Consider the following 15,426-nt stretch of genomic DNA (forward strand, 5'->3'; position numbering starts at 1 on the left):
AAACAGTTTGTGACGTCACGTGCCAATATGTCCGCTGTGCGTAGGCCTTGTGTCTAGAAGGCTATGCCTACGCCAGATGAACCAAACGTTCAAAATGTTCAAATGTGTGTGAATTCCTAAGGGACCAAACTGCTGAGGTCATCGATCCCTAGACTTACACACTACCAAAATTAACTTAAGCTGACTTGTGCTAAGAACAACACACACATCTGTGCCCGAGGGAGGACTCGAACCTCCGGCGGGAGGGGCTGCGCATTCCATTTCATGGCGCCTCCAACCTCGCGGCCACACCGAGCGGTCCCGATGAACCGATGGGTAACACATAACAGCCCGGGAAAGCGCCTCCAAACACCACGAAGAGCTCTGAAAGCCAAGAGCAAACAAGCAGACGTATAATTCATGCATAATAATCAGAGAACGTATGAAAATGATCAGACTAGGACAAGAAACTCAACGTGAGAGTGATCTCAAGCCCCAACCAAACCTTACATATTACAATAAGAATTATTAAAAGGAATAACCCGTTAATCTTGCAATGAAATATAACAACAAGTTAATGTAATAACCAAGAAATCATAAGGTATTCCGCGCATTAACTTAAGTGACTTAAAAAGTAACAGGCAAATCTCGAGGGCTAACACTCAACTACAGTAATAATTATATTTAGGACAATAAATATCAAATTTTTTGACCGAGGCAAAACTTTACCAGGGTAATGGAACATAATTACCCAAATTATCCATGATTCACTGGGCCGCTAGTGAGCACTTACCACGGCCGTAGGCAATTTTATAGTCGTTACGTCAGTCAGGGAAGCAACAACTTCCAGTACTCATAAAACTCAATTTCGACCCCAGTAGTCACTGACATACGTGGCGGCCTAGAACATATCTACTACAGAAGATATGTTGATGATACAATCTTGCTTTTTGATGGTACAAGCAATGAAATAGATACATTAGCAGCAGATCTAAGCAAAATGCACAAAAATATTAAATTCACAGTTGAACATGAAACTAATAAAAGCATTAACTTTCTTGACCTGAAAATTTTCAATAGTAACCATAAACATCAATTTAGTATTTGCAGAAAACCTACCACCACAGATGTCAGTATTGGCAACTCATCTTGCCACCCCCGCCAACAAAAAATGGCATATTTCAGAACGATTTTACACCAAATCAAAAAAGTACCAATGAGTGACGCAGACCAACAAAATGAAATCAATATAATTAAATCAGTTGCTCATAATAATGGATATAAACCCACAATAATAGAAAAACTCCACAACAAAATGCAGACAAAAACCACAGATCCACTTCACAGCAGTCACTTCAAGCCAAATCAGTGTGCCACTGAAGCCAAACCTAAATATTCTACTCTCCCATACACAGGCCCACTTTCATACCAAATAGCAAACTTATTTAAAAAGAAGAAAAATATCACAATCAGCTTTTCCACAAACAATAAATTACAACAAAAAGTAATCCGTGATGTAAATACCTCCAAGAGTCCCTACCGTAAATCAGGAATATACAAAATCAAATATGATACATGCCCAAAATTCTACATTGGACAGACAGGTAGAAGTTTTGAAATTAGATACAAAAAACATAATGATGCTTTAAGACTTTGTAACGTGAACAAATCAGTATTTGCAGCCCATATTGCTGAAGAAAACCATTCAGTGGGAAACATTGAGGACAACTTAAAAATTTTGCATCTAGCGGAAAAAGGAGCCACTATTAATATATTAGAAGAGTGAGAAATACACACGCACAAAACAGCACCCCAGACTATATCCTTAACGAACAAACAGAGTTAGCTAACACTGCTTTTCTGAAAAATTTCCAAAAATTACTTTCCAGCCTCAAAAGCAAATAATATTAGTACACCTATCTGCAGATCAAGTAGCAAATTTATATGTCACTATAACTCTCATGATGCTAAATGTAATTAAATAATATAATATTTTACCTATACAGCTCTATAAAAAAAGAACTTTATAATTAATTTAAAAATATCAGTTCAAAAATTCAATATCTCTGTACTATTATAAAAGGCATTACAGTTGCGTAAACGAATATATGATCCTTTCGAAACATAGGACATCATCATCAAATGTTACGATATATCATAGCATCTGTGATACTCATATGTTTGTAAGCTGTTTGTATGTATCAAAACATGGGTGCGTGGTAAAAATCTTCTCAGTGACAAATCTAAAGTGTTTAGTGAGAACAGTTTACGTGTGCCACAATAAGAATGCAGTAGGAATGCATTTACATCTGTTGGACGAATGTTATGGAAACAAACACTCCAAACCGACGTTTCACGTAAGCCACATGCAACGAAAATCTGTAACGCAACCATCTGTGTGTGGCTGTTTATAATTACGTATTATTTATATTTTAAGAAAATAAATCTGTAAAAATCACACAACATGTCATAAAGAAAGCGTGTATTCCGTCTGAGGATGAATCACAACGATTCGAAACCGGTAACGGTGTCCTTTGAATAAAGGAACTGAAAGTAAATTAGTGGCTGGTTGCTGTCCTAACACCATCAACATTTGTCTTCAAACAACAGCCACGGTCTCCATCATGTCATCATATGACAAAATTGCATATCACAGTTAATTTCAGGCCCGAATGACAAGATAAGAAGACACTGAACAAGTTGAAATTAAAGGAAATTTTAAAACACATCAGATATGGCACTCAGATACTTTCAAACATAGGCACCAAAGATTAAATTTAACACCTGAGCTAGAGTTATAGAAAACCACCGGCAACCCAGCGTAGCGGCAGCAACTTCAACACGGGAGCAGATGTGTCACACAGGTAGCTAGTACCTTAACCTTTAAGGGCAGAACAAACGGCACCGGAGAATGAACGGCACTCCAACACCCACATCAGCAATTATGCCTCCGTAACCCAGGGTAAGCCGGTTGCGTCGACATTAGGCGCTATTGCTGCCGACTAACACAACTCTACCGACCACAGGCTTCTTAGACAATCGTGCACCTCTAAGCTCCGAGAATAGCTCACCGTACGTCATATGTGCCTCTGACTGTGACCGACTGACAGCCTATCTGGTCAAAAAACCGCCCCAGGGAACTACAACCAAACACTCCACTAACATGCGACCGTGGCGCCAGCCTGTGACTAGATAGAGGCGGATCGCACCAGTAGTCAAAGATGTAAAAACACATAACGAGCTGACACGGCTCACTTACAGAATGTAAAAAGGTCTCAGACTCTGTGAACAGGAATTATGCCACACGACTAATATCCCAGTTAATAAAACTGTGTAAAGGACTTGATTAAACACTAAAGATCAAACAGCAAATTGCCGTACGCATGAGGCGAAAGTTGACTTGCACAAGTAAACGACTGAATTTTAAAGCGCTGCAAGGCTTTTGACCTTCGTAATCCACAGCAAGCATAGGTGTCAGTAGTAAACTTTATCGTCAAAGCAGGGACTGTCACTAAATTACACCCAAATTTTCCATCAATGAAATAAATGCAAAGGGACAACACGGTTGCAGCCATGATTAATTGCAATAAATTAAAGTGTACCAGTGATCCATAACGCACAAACAGAGCCACAGAATCAAAGCGCGATCAATACTCACAGAAAACTTTCCAGTAATGGTCCTTGCATACGCGGAAATGATGAGGGCAATACTGCAGGCGTTCAGATCCGCACAGCATGGATAAAAAGCAAATAGCAAATACATCGAAGGCCGTAGGTGAACGCCGTCGATATAGCAATATGATTTCCTCCACCCAAAGGAGTAACAAGTTGATCTCGGCACAAAAAGAACTAACGTCCGAAAGAACCGGTGCTTGCGAATATCCACGCCTGCGGCTTGGGTTCTGAGGCCATCCTTCGTTCCTTCCGGCGGCTGGCTGATTTGGTGAAGACAACCAGCATCGCACGCGGAGTGCAAGCTGAGCTTAATATCTGCAGCATAGTGCCCAGAGTCGATCGCGGTCCTCTGGTTTGGAGCCGTGTGGAGGGTCTAAACCAGAGGCTCAGACGACTCTGCGACTATAATGGTTGCAAATTCATCGACCTCCGTTATTGGGTGGAGAACTGTAGGGCCCCCCTAGACAGGTCAGGCGTGCACTACACACCGGAAGCAGCTATTAGGGTAGCAGAGTACGTGTGGCGTGCACACGGGGGTTTTTTAGGTTAGCGGGACCTCCCCTTGGGCGAAACGATAAAATACCTGACGGCTTACCAGAGAGGACATTATCATCGTTGATAAAGAACGTCCGTCCTCAGAGACCAAAAACAGGAAAAGTTAACGTAATATTGGTAAACTGCAGGAGTATCCAGGGCAAGGTTCCTGAATTAGTATCTCTTATTGAAGGAAATAGTGCGCATATAGTATTAGGAACGGAAAGTTGGTTAAAACCGGAAGTGAACAGTAACGAAATCCTAGACACAGAATGGAATATATACCGCAAGGATAGGATAAACGCCAATGGTGGAGGAGTACTTATAGCAGTAAAGAATTCAATAATATCCAGTGAAGTTATTAGCGAATGCGAATGTGAAATAATCTGGGTTAAGTTGAAAGGTGGCTACACTGTGCCACTGCGCCAGAGAGTGCGCCAAAGAGTACTATTAAGCCGCCTCCACAGTGCGTGTTAAGAGATCGTGGCAGTCAGTGCTTGTTAGGGGATCGTAGCAGTCAGTGGTTGTTGAGAGTTCGTAGAGGACAGTGTGTGTTAAGAGCTGGTGGTTGTCGTGAAGTTGGAGTAAGATGTTGTAGTAAAGAGTGTTGTTCCATGTCTTATGCAGTTATTTGATGGGAGAGATAGCAGATGTTATTGTAATGAGTGCATTTCGTCAATATATATAAAGGTAAAACTTACAATGTTCTTTTATTATAATGTTCTTTTATTGGTTGTGTATCTGAAATAATGTGTCACTACAGGTTCAGTCAACAAAGCATCTGGCTTGTGTTCTTGGATTAGAGTGTAATTGTGATTTTCTTGCGTAATTATAGTTTTTCTAAACTTCTTTTGTCACGTCAGTATAGTTGGTATTTAAAAAATTCTTGTCTTGTTGGAAAAGAACCGTGCCAGATGTGGGCGTTGAGTCACACTCCCACATACAGAACAGTTACTCTTGTGCTTGGATTTTGTAGGTTTTTTAGTTGCTGGGGACTTAACTAATTAACTGTGTTTACGAAAATTTTCTTACATTGTTTGTTGCAGTCAGATAGCGTAAATATACTAGTCAGGGCCAACCGATTACGAGACACAGCGTAATCGGACATACAGCTACTAAAAAAAAAAATCATTTTCAATCAATATATTTAATTAAGCCCCCATGCACGTGGCGACCCTGCCAGGATCGTCCCTTGGATTCTTCTGATTGTGAAAATTGTAGACTGTAGTATTGTTGTAGCAATTTGTAGTTTAGTGATTGTAGTCTGTATTGAGTGTGTAGATTTGGTAATTAGCATTCTTCTAATGGTATTTTTCAAAATTTAATTTTTTTATTGCCTTGTATACGCGTTTGACAATTTTGTGCAATTATTTCAATTGTTCGATTGATCGTGTTTGAGGGAGTCATTGCATTTGAATGGTATTGTTGAGATAAAGAGTCACCGTGTGTAATTTTCGTACAGTGACGAATTTTTTGTATGTTTTGCAAATGATTACGCGATCGATGAAAAAGGGAAAAATGATGAATAGTGAGAATGACGAAATTGTTGACATGGCGAACTCGCCAACAGAGGAAAACAGTATGATGGATAATGAAGTGGAAAACAATGTAATAAGTCGGGAAAATAGTCCGGAACCATTTCAAAATTTTTCTCAATCAGAAAATTCACAGAATACGAGATTAACGATGGAAGATTCTGGAATAGTATCGAACACAGATAGCCTTATGGCTATGCAGAAGGAAGTTAGTTTTGTGGGAAATGTTAGGGGCGAAAAGAATTCTGAACAATTTAATATGGAGCAGTTGATGAGTGCTATATTAAATTTGGGAGCACGTATGGAAACACAGATGGGAACTTTGCGATCTGAAATTAAAACTGATATGGGAACAATGGAAACACGGTTTGGATCTGAATTAAAAACAGAGATTGGAACAATTAAAACAGAGATGGGAACTTTGGAAACACGGTTAGATTCAAGAATAGGGACATGTTTCAAAAATATGAAAGATGAATTAAAGAAAGAAATCAGGGAAGAAGTACAACCGATTCTGAATTCTCACAATAATAGATTAATTGCAGTAGAAATCAGACAAAGGGAACAGGATAGAGAACAGGAAGAAAGAGATCGCGTGATAGTACAGAATTTTTCAGAGTTAAATTTACAACGTGCAAAGGATAAGGAAGAAATATTTGAGAGAATCGAAGGATCCGTACCAAATGACAGATTAAATAACCTAACACAACAATATGAACAGCTAGCTACCAAATGTGACAATACTGAAACCCGAGTCGCGACACTTACGGAAGACGTAAATAAACAGAAAGAACAATTTGGTGACTTATCGGAAAGAGTGGAGGAAATTTCAGATAAACTGACAAATCTTAGTTTACATGGGGACAGAGATTCGGATGATACAGCTCCATTACCATTTGCAGAAACCGAAGAATACCAGAACATAAATAAGCATGTTGAAAATCAGGGAAAATTTAATGAACGCGTGAAAAGGGAATTTGAGGCATTACGAAAGCAAGTCAAGCTGATCGAAGGGGAAATTGTAGGAAAAGATAGCAGAAGAAATTTGGAATCACAGGTAGCAGAGGGGTTTGAAGAAAATAATTTGTTTCATTTACGGGATGCAACAAGAGAGCGCCAGGCGCGCGAACTTTACAATAATCGTCATTGTGACTGGGACAGACGCGGTAGGTCTTTGTCGCCGCGAGGCGAAAACTTTGACTATAAACACTTTTTGACTGTCCGGAAATTTAAGATCTTCCGCAATTCTAAGAATGACATACATCCATGTGCATGGCTAGATCAATTTATGTACGCACTTCCGCCAAAGTTGCCATTAAGTCACAAACTTGAAATTATGTGCAGTTATTAAAGTCCTCAGGGGATTCACTACTCTAAGTGAATATGTGCCGTAGCGAGCATAGGGCCCCGAGCTGTAGTGGTGCTATTTCTCTTTTAGTTTTCTGTACCGCTACCTACTCTTTTACTATTCTTTGCATCTGTCAAAACAACTCTTCGACTATCAATCTATCTAGACAGTAAATAAACAATAACCGGATTTGACTATTTACCTAAATGAGATTTCGAAATTTACTGTTCTAACCTATTAATGTCCTCAGGGGAGTCACTACTCTAAGTGAATATGTGCCGTAGCGAGCATAGGGCCCCGAGCTGTAGTGGTGCTATTTCTCTTTTAGTTTTCTGGACCGCTGCCTACTCTTTTACTATTCTTTGCATCTGTCAAACCAGCTCTTCGACTATCAATCTATCTAGTGAGTAATTAAACAATAACCGGATTTGACTAATGTACCCAAAAGTGACTTTGGAAATTACCGATTGGACTTACTGTACCTTCAGCAGCATTCATTCTTAGCTTAAACGAAATTTTACCTGTTTATATTCGTGACAATATTATTTCATATGTTGACGACATTCTTATTGCTAAACGTTCTTGGAGTGAGCACAACAAAATTTTGGATTCATTGTTACGTGTCTTTGCAAGAGTTGGCATTACAGTGAACTTGGAAAAATCTGAATTGGGTCGTTCTCAGGTGAAATTTCTCGGTCACATTATTGCTAGAGAAGGTATTCTTCCTGATCCAGAGAAACTAGATGCTATTCAGTTCGCAATGACATTCTTTTTACACGAAAATCGGTCGACAACTCTGTTGGTTAGTTTGTATTCCTGATGAGTGGGTCAATAAATTGATTTGGTATACGCATTTCAGTTATGCACACTTTGGTCCCCGAAAATGCTTTCATATATTACGAGAAAATTGCTACTTCAGTAATATGGAAAAACGTATTCGATCTGTTCTTGCCAAATGCAAATTATGTCAAATGGCTAAGCCTCCAACGATTTCTCACAGAGCACCGTTGTTTCCTGTCATTCCAGCGAAATTAAAGGAGATGGCTGCAGTCGATTTGTTTGGTCCAGTGGTTCGTTCTACTAATGGTTTTGCGTACATTTTCGTAGCAGTGGAGTTGACGTCAAAATATGTGCGTTTTACACCTTTACGCAAAGCAACAGCTCGTTCAGTATCTAACGCTTTCATCAAACATTTTCTTAAAGAAGTTGGTCATGTTGATAAGGTTATATCAGATAATGGATCACAGTTTCGTTCTAAAATTTGGCTTCGTACTCTACAGCGTCGTAAAATTAAACCAATCTTCATTTCACTTTTTCACCCTCAATCTAACGCTTCAGAGAGATGGATGAAGGAAATCAATAAATTGTGCCGTCTTTATTGTCATCAGAATCACAGAACTTGGGATCAGTATCTTCATGTTTTTCAAAACATTCTGAATAATCTCCCTAATGATTCAACTTCTTTACCGCCTATATTGACATTAAAAAATAAAGCACCGACAAATCGCATATCTGAAATCATTCCTTTTCCGCCTTCACGGAAACTGCGGCATTCTGAAGTTGTTAACCTGGCTCTACAAAATATTGCATCTGCGGCTGCTAGAAGAGAGAAATCAGCTAGACGTCCTGGTCGTTCAAAAATCTTGTCAGTTGGTCAAAAGGTATTAATTAAGTCTCATCGTTTGTCTCACAAAGGAAAAGGCTTGTGTCGCAAATTTTTTCTGCTTTATAACGGTCCATATAGAATTCGCAAAATTATTCATGATAACACTGTCGAAGTAGAAACTCTTAAATCACGACGCTCTAAAGGAATACATCATATATCAAACGTTAAAATTTTTGTGGAATGACATACTTGTGAGAAACTAACAGCTACATGTAAACACGCAGAGAGTACAAGGATACCGCGCTGTGTTTTGGCGGCGGCACATACTCAAAGCAACAGTGAAGTCTGCGCGCCGCACAAGGCAGTCGTTGACCGCAAACAATTGCTTCCTACGTCACGCGCCTACAGCTGATCGAGCGCTCAGTGCGAATGCACTGACAGCCGTAAACAAATACACAATCTAATTTCTCCGATTAAATTCAGTATAAAGCTATAGTGACTTGATGAATTATGTTATTAACATTCAGTATTTTTCAGGATACGGTTCTATAAAATATTTAACACCTTCAGGTAAATTCTGTGTGTCTCCGACGTTAAGAGGACTTGCTATCGAGAAATTTTCAGGAAGAATGTAATTTTGAAGAAGAAACTAATAAACTAAAAAGGGTAACTATTAATTGAGTTTATTTTTCAGGTAACATGTTTCCACTTAGGTACGCACTTTAGACGTAATTTGCTGCTCGCGATTACGTGATTCATACTTTGTGCTAATTTCAGATTCTATGAATTTACTTGTGAAGCGACGTGCTTGTGTACATTTACTGATTTTGACAATGATTATTAATGAACTGGGTTGTAACTTGCGTATATTATGCATCGCTTGGCTGCACTGCTTTTTCACTGATGTCATATTTTTTTTTAATTATGTGCCTGCTGTGCTTAGTTATTTAAATTATAATTGTCACCTGATTTATTGTGCTGATATGTATGTAAGTTATACTTTGTGATTTATCTGCTTGCGCCTTCATGTTTACTTATTAAGATGACATATGAACATTTATTTGCTTATGCTGATATGATGCTAATGACATGTTTGCTGCTTTTTGTATGGATTGCATATTTACACATTTCTGTTTTGTTGCCATAACTGCTCTTTAATTTGGTATATAGCAATGCTGTTGTACAGTGTACAAACATAGGGCTTAGGTCACACTACTGTATTGATTATAGATTGTTCGCTTGGCAGAGCCTCGTTGTAGGAATTGTGCTGCATCCACTTGTTGACATTCTGTTCTTTACTGGTATATTTACTCGCTATTGCAAGTTTTGCTTACGCTCAGTGCCTTATATTTTTAAGATAAGAAAATTAATTGCTATAATTCGACGAACGACATTAGTACAAGAAAGTCATAGAAGTCACATGAGCTGGAGGTTTTATGGAAGCTGTATAAATGTATGCTAATAGGAAGGAAGCTAACGACATGACATACCAACACTAGGTTTAGACCATTGACAGTTATTACACTGCATTTTTCGTGAGCAATTGAAATAGGAAGTGACACTTGATACAAGAAATACTTCACATGTTTGCTTCTGCCATAATTCTTGATGTGGTGTACACACTGTGAAATATTATGATCATTCACACTCCGTAATCGTACTTAATTACTGAGAGTTATTCGAACTAAGTTGTTAGAGGTCATGTATGCATTTCTTTTGTTTATAATTCATAATGAGTAGAAGATTGGGCTCAGATGGATTACACAGAGGTTGTGTGTTGGCAATGTGTCTTCAGATTGTATGAGATGATGAGGTTTGCATTAGGATTTTATCTGTACTTGTTCAAGGAGACTGACTAGAGGAAAGAGTTGTTATGGAAGTGAAATGATATTGGTGCTGAGGTTTATATGTAGCGACGTATTATTGAGGTATTGAGAGTATATGAAGTTGTTTGTGGACAAGAGGTAAGGTGATATTGGTGCTGAGGTTTACATTTATCGACGTATTATTGAGGTATTATTGAGATTATGTGATGCTGATGATTATTGGAGTTTTGGTGGATAAGAGGTAAAGTAAGTGAGGAGCATATTTTTTTTGTTGGTCTTATGGAACAAAGAGGATGAAGAGAGCAGACTAAAACACTAAAGTAGAAAGAAGACAGTCTATACACACACTTTGTTAAATCACTAAGCAGTATATACTTTTTTTTGGAGAGAGGAAGTAATTGCATATCGTGGCTCACTGACAGTTGTTCAGCAACAGTACATTTGATCTGGCTTGGCAAACATTGGTCTTGACATGATGACTATGACGTTGACCTAACTATTATTGACTGTTATACATTGCTGCCACTACTACTTGATACACATGATGAACATCAGATTTTGACAGAATTACATTTACACAGTTAACACTATTCAATTACACAGTAGTACTTAAGGTGGATGAGAGATGAGTGAGTGTGTTCTGTGTGTTTTCCTTTACTAATCCTAACCACCTATCTCCTAAATATTATTTTATTTGTTTGTAGTGGCTTGCACTGACACCCATGAATATTATAGGTTTACTGGTATTTGTGTATTGTAATAGTTAATAGGACAATTATCTGATATCATTTATGTGTTTGTTATGATTTGTATGTTTAGTGTAAAAGCACTGTATGTGCATTCAAACTATTGTTCATGCCTGAACTGTCTGATTAGTGAAGATAAATATTCTGAACTGTTACCTGCACTTTTCAATGTGATGTGTGACATTTGGTCGTGTTTAATTTCTGCTGATGAACAGTGTGATCAGTGCTAGTGAATTTTATCGAACTGCTTCTGCTGAGAAATGTGACTTTTTGGTGTCTGCACCTGCTCTCAACATTGCTGGGTGCAACTGATGGACTACTCCTACTGAAATGGTGTCACTTGTTGATGTCTGCACCTGCACTCAACATTGCTGGGTGCAACTGATGAACTGTTTTTACTGAATTAAGTCACTGGTTGCTGTCTGCACCAACTCAACATTGCTGGGTGCAACTGATGAACTGTTTTTACTGAAATGAAGTCACTTGTTGCTGTCTGCACCTGCTCAACATTGCTGGGTGCAACTGATGGACTGCTTCTACTGAAATGATGTCACTTGTTGGTGTCTGCACCTGCTTAACATTGCTGGGTACCTCTGATGAACTGCTTCTACTGAACTAATGTGACTTGTTGCTGTCTGCACCTTCTCTCAACATTGCTGGGTGCAACTGATGAACTGCTTCTACTGAAATGATGTCACTTGTTGCTGTCTGCACCTGCTCAACATTGCTGGGTGCAACTGATGGACTGCTTCTACTGAAATAATGTCACTTGTTGCTGTCTGCACCTACTCAACATTGCTGGGTACCTCTGATGGACTGGTTCTACTGAACTAATGTGACTTGTTGCTGGGTGTACCTGCTAAACCTTACTGGGTGCAACTGATGGACTGCTTCTACTGAAAAGATGTCACCTGTTAGTGTCTTTCTTTTGTTTGTATAAACTAATCATTGAAAGCATTTTATGTGAACATTTGTATAAACTGATTTTTTGTATATTGTGTAAACTATTATGTAAAGTCACATGTATGAAAAGAAGTTGTATTGCTTACTGTATTTTATATGTTAGGTTAGTAAAAGGTCAGTGCAAAGCCAAAATTTTTAACTAATTATGTGATAGTTAGGTATTAATATTATCTTTTATTTTTGTCTGTATTTTTCTGGACGAATTTGGTGGTATTTTCACCACCAATGCTGGCAAAAATACCATCAAATTCTGGCCTGTGGAGGAGGGGCATATGAAAGGTGGCTACACTGTGCCACTGCGCCAGAGAGTGCGCCAAAGAGTACTATTAAGCCGCCTACACAGTGCGTGTTAAGAGATCGTGGCAGTCAGTGCTTGTTAGGAGATCGTAGCAGTCAGTGGTTGTTGAGAGTTCGTAGAGGACAGTGTGTGTTAAGAGCTGGTGGTTGTCGTGAAGTTGGAGTAAGATGTTGTAGTAAAGAGTGTTGTTCCATGTCTTATGCAGTTATTTGATGGGAGAGATAGCAGATGTTATTGTAATGAGTGCATTTCGTCAATATATATAAAGGTAAAACTTACAATGTTCTTTTATTATAATGTTCTTTTATTGGTTGTGTATCTGAAATAATGTGTCACTACAGGTTCAGTCAACAAAGCATCTGGCTTGTGTTCTTGGATTAGAGTGTAATTGTGATTTTCTTGCGTAATTATAGTTTTTCTAAACTTCTTTTGTCACGTCAGTATAGTTGGTATTTAAAAAATTCTTGTCTTGTTGGAAAAGAACCGTGCCAGATGTGGGCGTTGAGTCACACTCCCACATACAGAACAGTTACTCTTGTGCTTGGATTTTGTAGGTTTTTTAGTTGCTGGGGACTTAATTAATTAACTGTGTTTACGAAAATTTTCTTACATTGTTTGTTGCAGTCAGATAGCGTAAATATACTAGTCAGGGCCAACCGATTACGAGACACAGCGTAATCGGACATACAGCTACTAAAAAAGAAAATCATTTTCAATCAATATATTTAATTAAGCCCCCATGCAAAGTTAAGTATCAAAGGTGGGTCAGATATGATAGTCGGATGCTTCTATAGACCACCTGCATCAGCAACCGTAGTAGTTGTGCGCCTCAGAGAGAACCTGCAGAACGCCGTGAAGAAGTTTCGTGATCATACTATTGTAATAGGGGGAGACTTCAATCTACCAGGTATAGAATGGGATAGTCACACAATCAGAACTGGAGCCAGGGACAGAGACTCTTGTGACATTATCCTGACTGCCTTGTCCGAGAATTACTTCGAGCAGATAGTTAGAGAACCAACTCGTGAAGCTAACGTTTTAGACCTCATAGCAACAAATAGACCGGAACTTTTCGACTCCGTGAATGTAGAAGAGGGTATCAGTGATCATAAGTCAGTGGTTGCATCAATGACTACAAGTGTAATAAGAAATGCCAATAAAGGAAGGAAAATATATTTGCTTAACAAGAGTGATAGGGCACAAATCGCAGAATATCTGAGTGACCACCATCAAACGTTCATTTCTGAGGAAGAGGATGTGGAACAAAAATGGAAAAAATTCAGAAACATCGTCCAGTACGCCTTAGATAAGTTCGTACCGACTAAGGTCCAAAGCGAGGGGAAAGATCCACCGTGGTATAACAATCATGTACGAAAGGTACTACGGAAACAAAGAAAGCTTCATCATAGGTTTAAGAGTAGTCGAATCATAGCTGATAAGGAAAAGCTGAACGAAGCGAAAAAGAGCGTAAAGAGAGCAATGAGAGAAGCATTCAACGAATTCGAACATAAAACATTGGCAAACAATCTAAACAAGAACCCTAAAAAGTTTTGGTCATATGTAAAATCGGTAAGCGGATCTAAATCCCCTATTCAGTCACTCGTTGACCACGATGGCACCGAAACAGAGGACGACCGAAGAAAGGCAGAAATACTGAATTCAGTGTTCCGAAACTGTTTCACTGCGGAAAATCGTAACACGGTCCCTGACTTCAGCCGTCGCACGGACGCCAAAATGGAAAATATTGAAATAAACGATATCGGAATTGAAAAACAACTGCTATCACTTAGTAGCGGAAAAGCATCCGGACCAGACGAGATACCCTTAAGATTCTACAGTGATTATGCTAAAGAACTTGCCCCCTTTCTATCAGCAATTTATCGTAGATCGCTGGAAGAACGTAAAGTACCTAGCGACTGGAAGAAAGCGCAGGTCGTTCCCATTTTCAAGAAGGGTCATAAATCAGATGCGAATAATTATAGGCCTATTTCGCTTACGTCAATCTGTTGTAGAATAATGGAACATGTTTTGTGTTCTCGTATTATGACGTTGTTAGATAATACAAATCTCCTTCATCATAACCAACATGGATTCCGCAAACAGAGATCATGTGAAACTCAGCTCGCCCTATTTGCCCAAGAAATTCACAGTGCCGTAGACACTGGCGAGCAGATTGATGCCGTATTCCTGGACTTCAGGAAGGCATTTGATACGGTTCCGCACTTACGTTTAGTGAAAAAAATACGAGCTTACGGAATATCGGACCAGGTTTGTGATTGGATTCAGGATTTCCTAGAAGAAAGAACACAACATGTCATTCTTAACGGTTCAAAATCTGCAGATGTAGAGGTAATTTCGGGAGTACCGCAGGGAAGCGTGATAGGACCTTTATTGTTTACAATATACATAAATGACTTAGTTGACAACATCGGTAGCTCCGTGAGGCTATTTGCAGATGACACGGTTGTCTACAAGAAAGTAGCAACATCAGAAGACTCGTACGTACTCCAGGAGGACCTGCAGAGGATTAATGCATGGTGCGACAGCTGGCAGCTTTCCCTAAACGTAGATAAATGTAATATAATGCGCATACATAGGGGCAGAAATCCATTCCAGTACGATTATGCCATAGGTGGTAAATCATTGGAAGCGGTAACGACCGTAAAATACTTAGGAGTTACTATCCGGAGCGATCTGAAGTGGAATGATCACATAAAACAAATAGTGGGAAAAGCAGGCGCCAGGTTGAGATTCATAGGAAGAATTCTAAGAAAATGTGACTCATCGACGAAAGAAGTAGCTTACAAAACGCTTGTTCGTCCGATTCTTGAGTATTGCTAATCAGTATGGGACCCTTACCAGGTTGGATTAATAGAAGAGATAGACATGATCCAGCGAAAAGCAGCGCGATTCGTC

The sequence above is a fragment of the Schistocerca piceifrons genome, chromosome 8, assembly GCF_021461385.2.
Source record: "Schistocerca piceifrons isolate TAMUIC-IGC-003096 chromosome 8, iqSchPice1.1, whole genome shotgun sequence".
Taxonomy (NCBI): Eukaryota; Metazoa; Arthropoda; class Insecta; order Orthoptera; family Acrididae; genus Schistocerca; species Schistocerca piceifrons.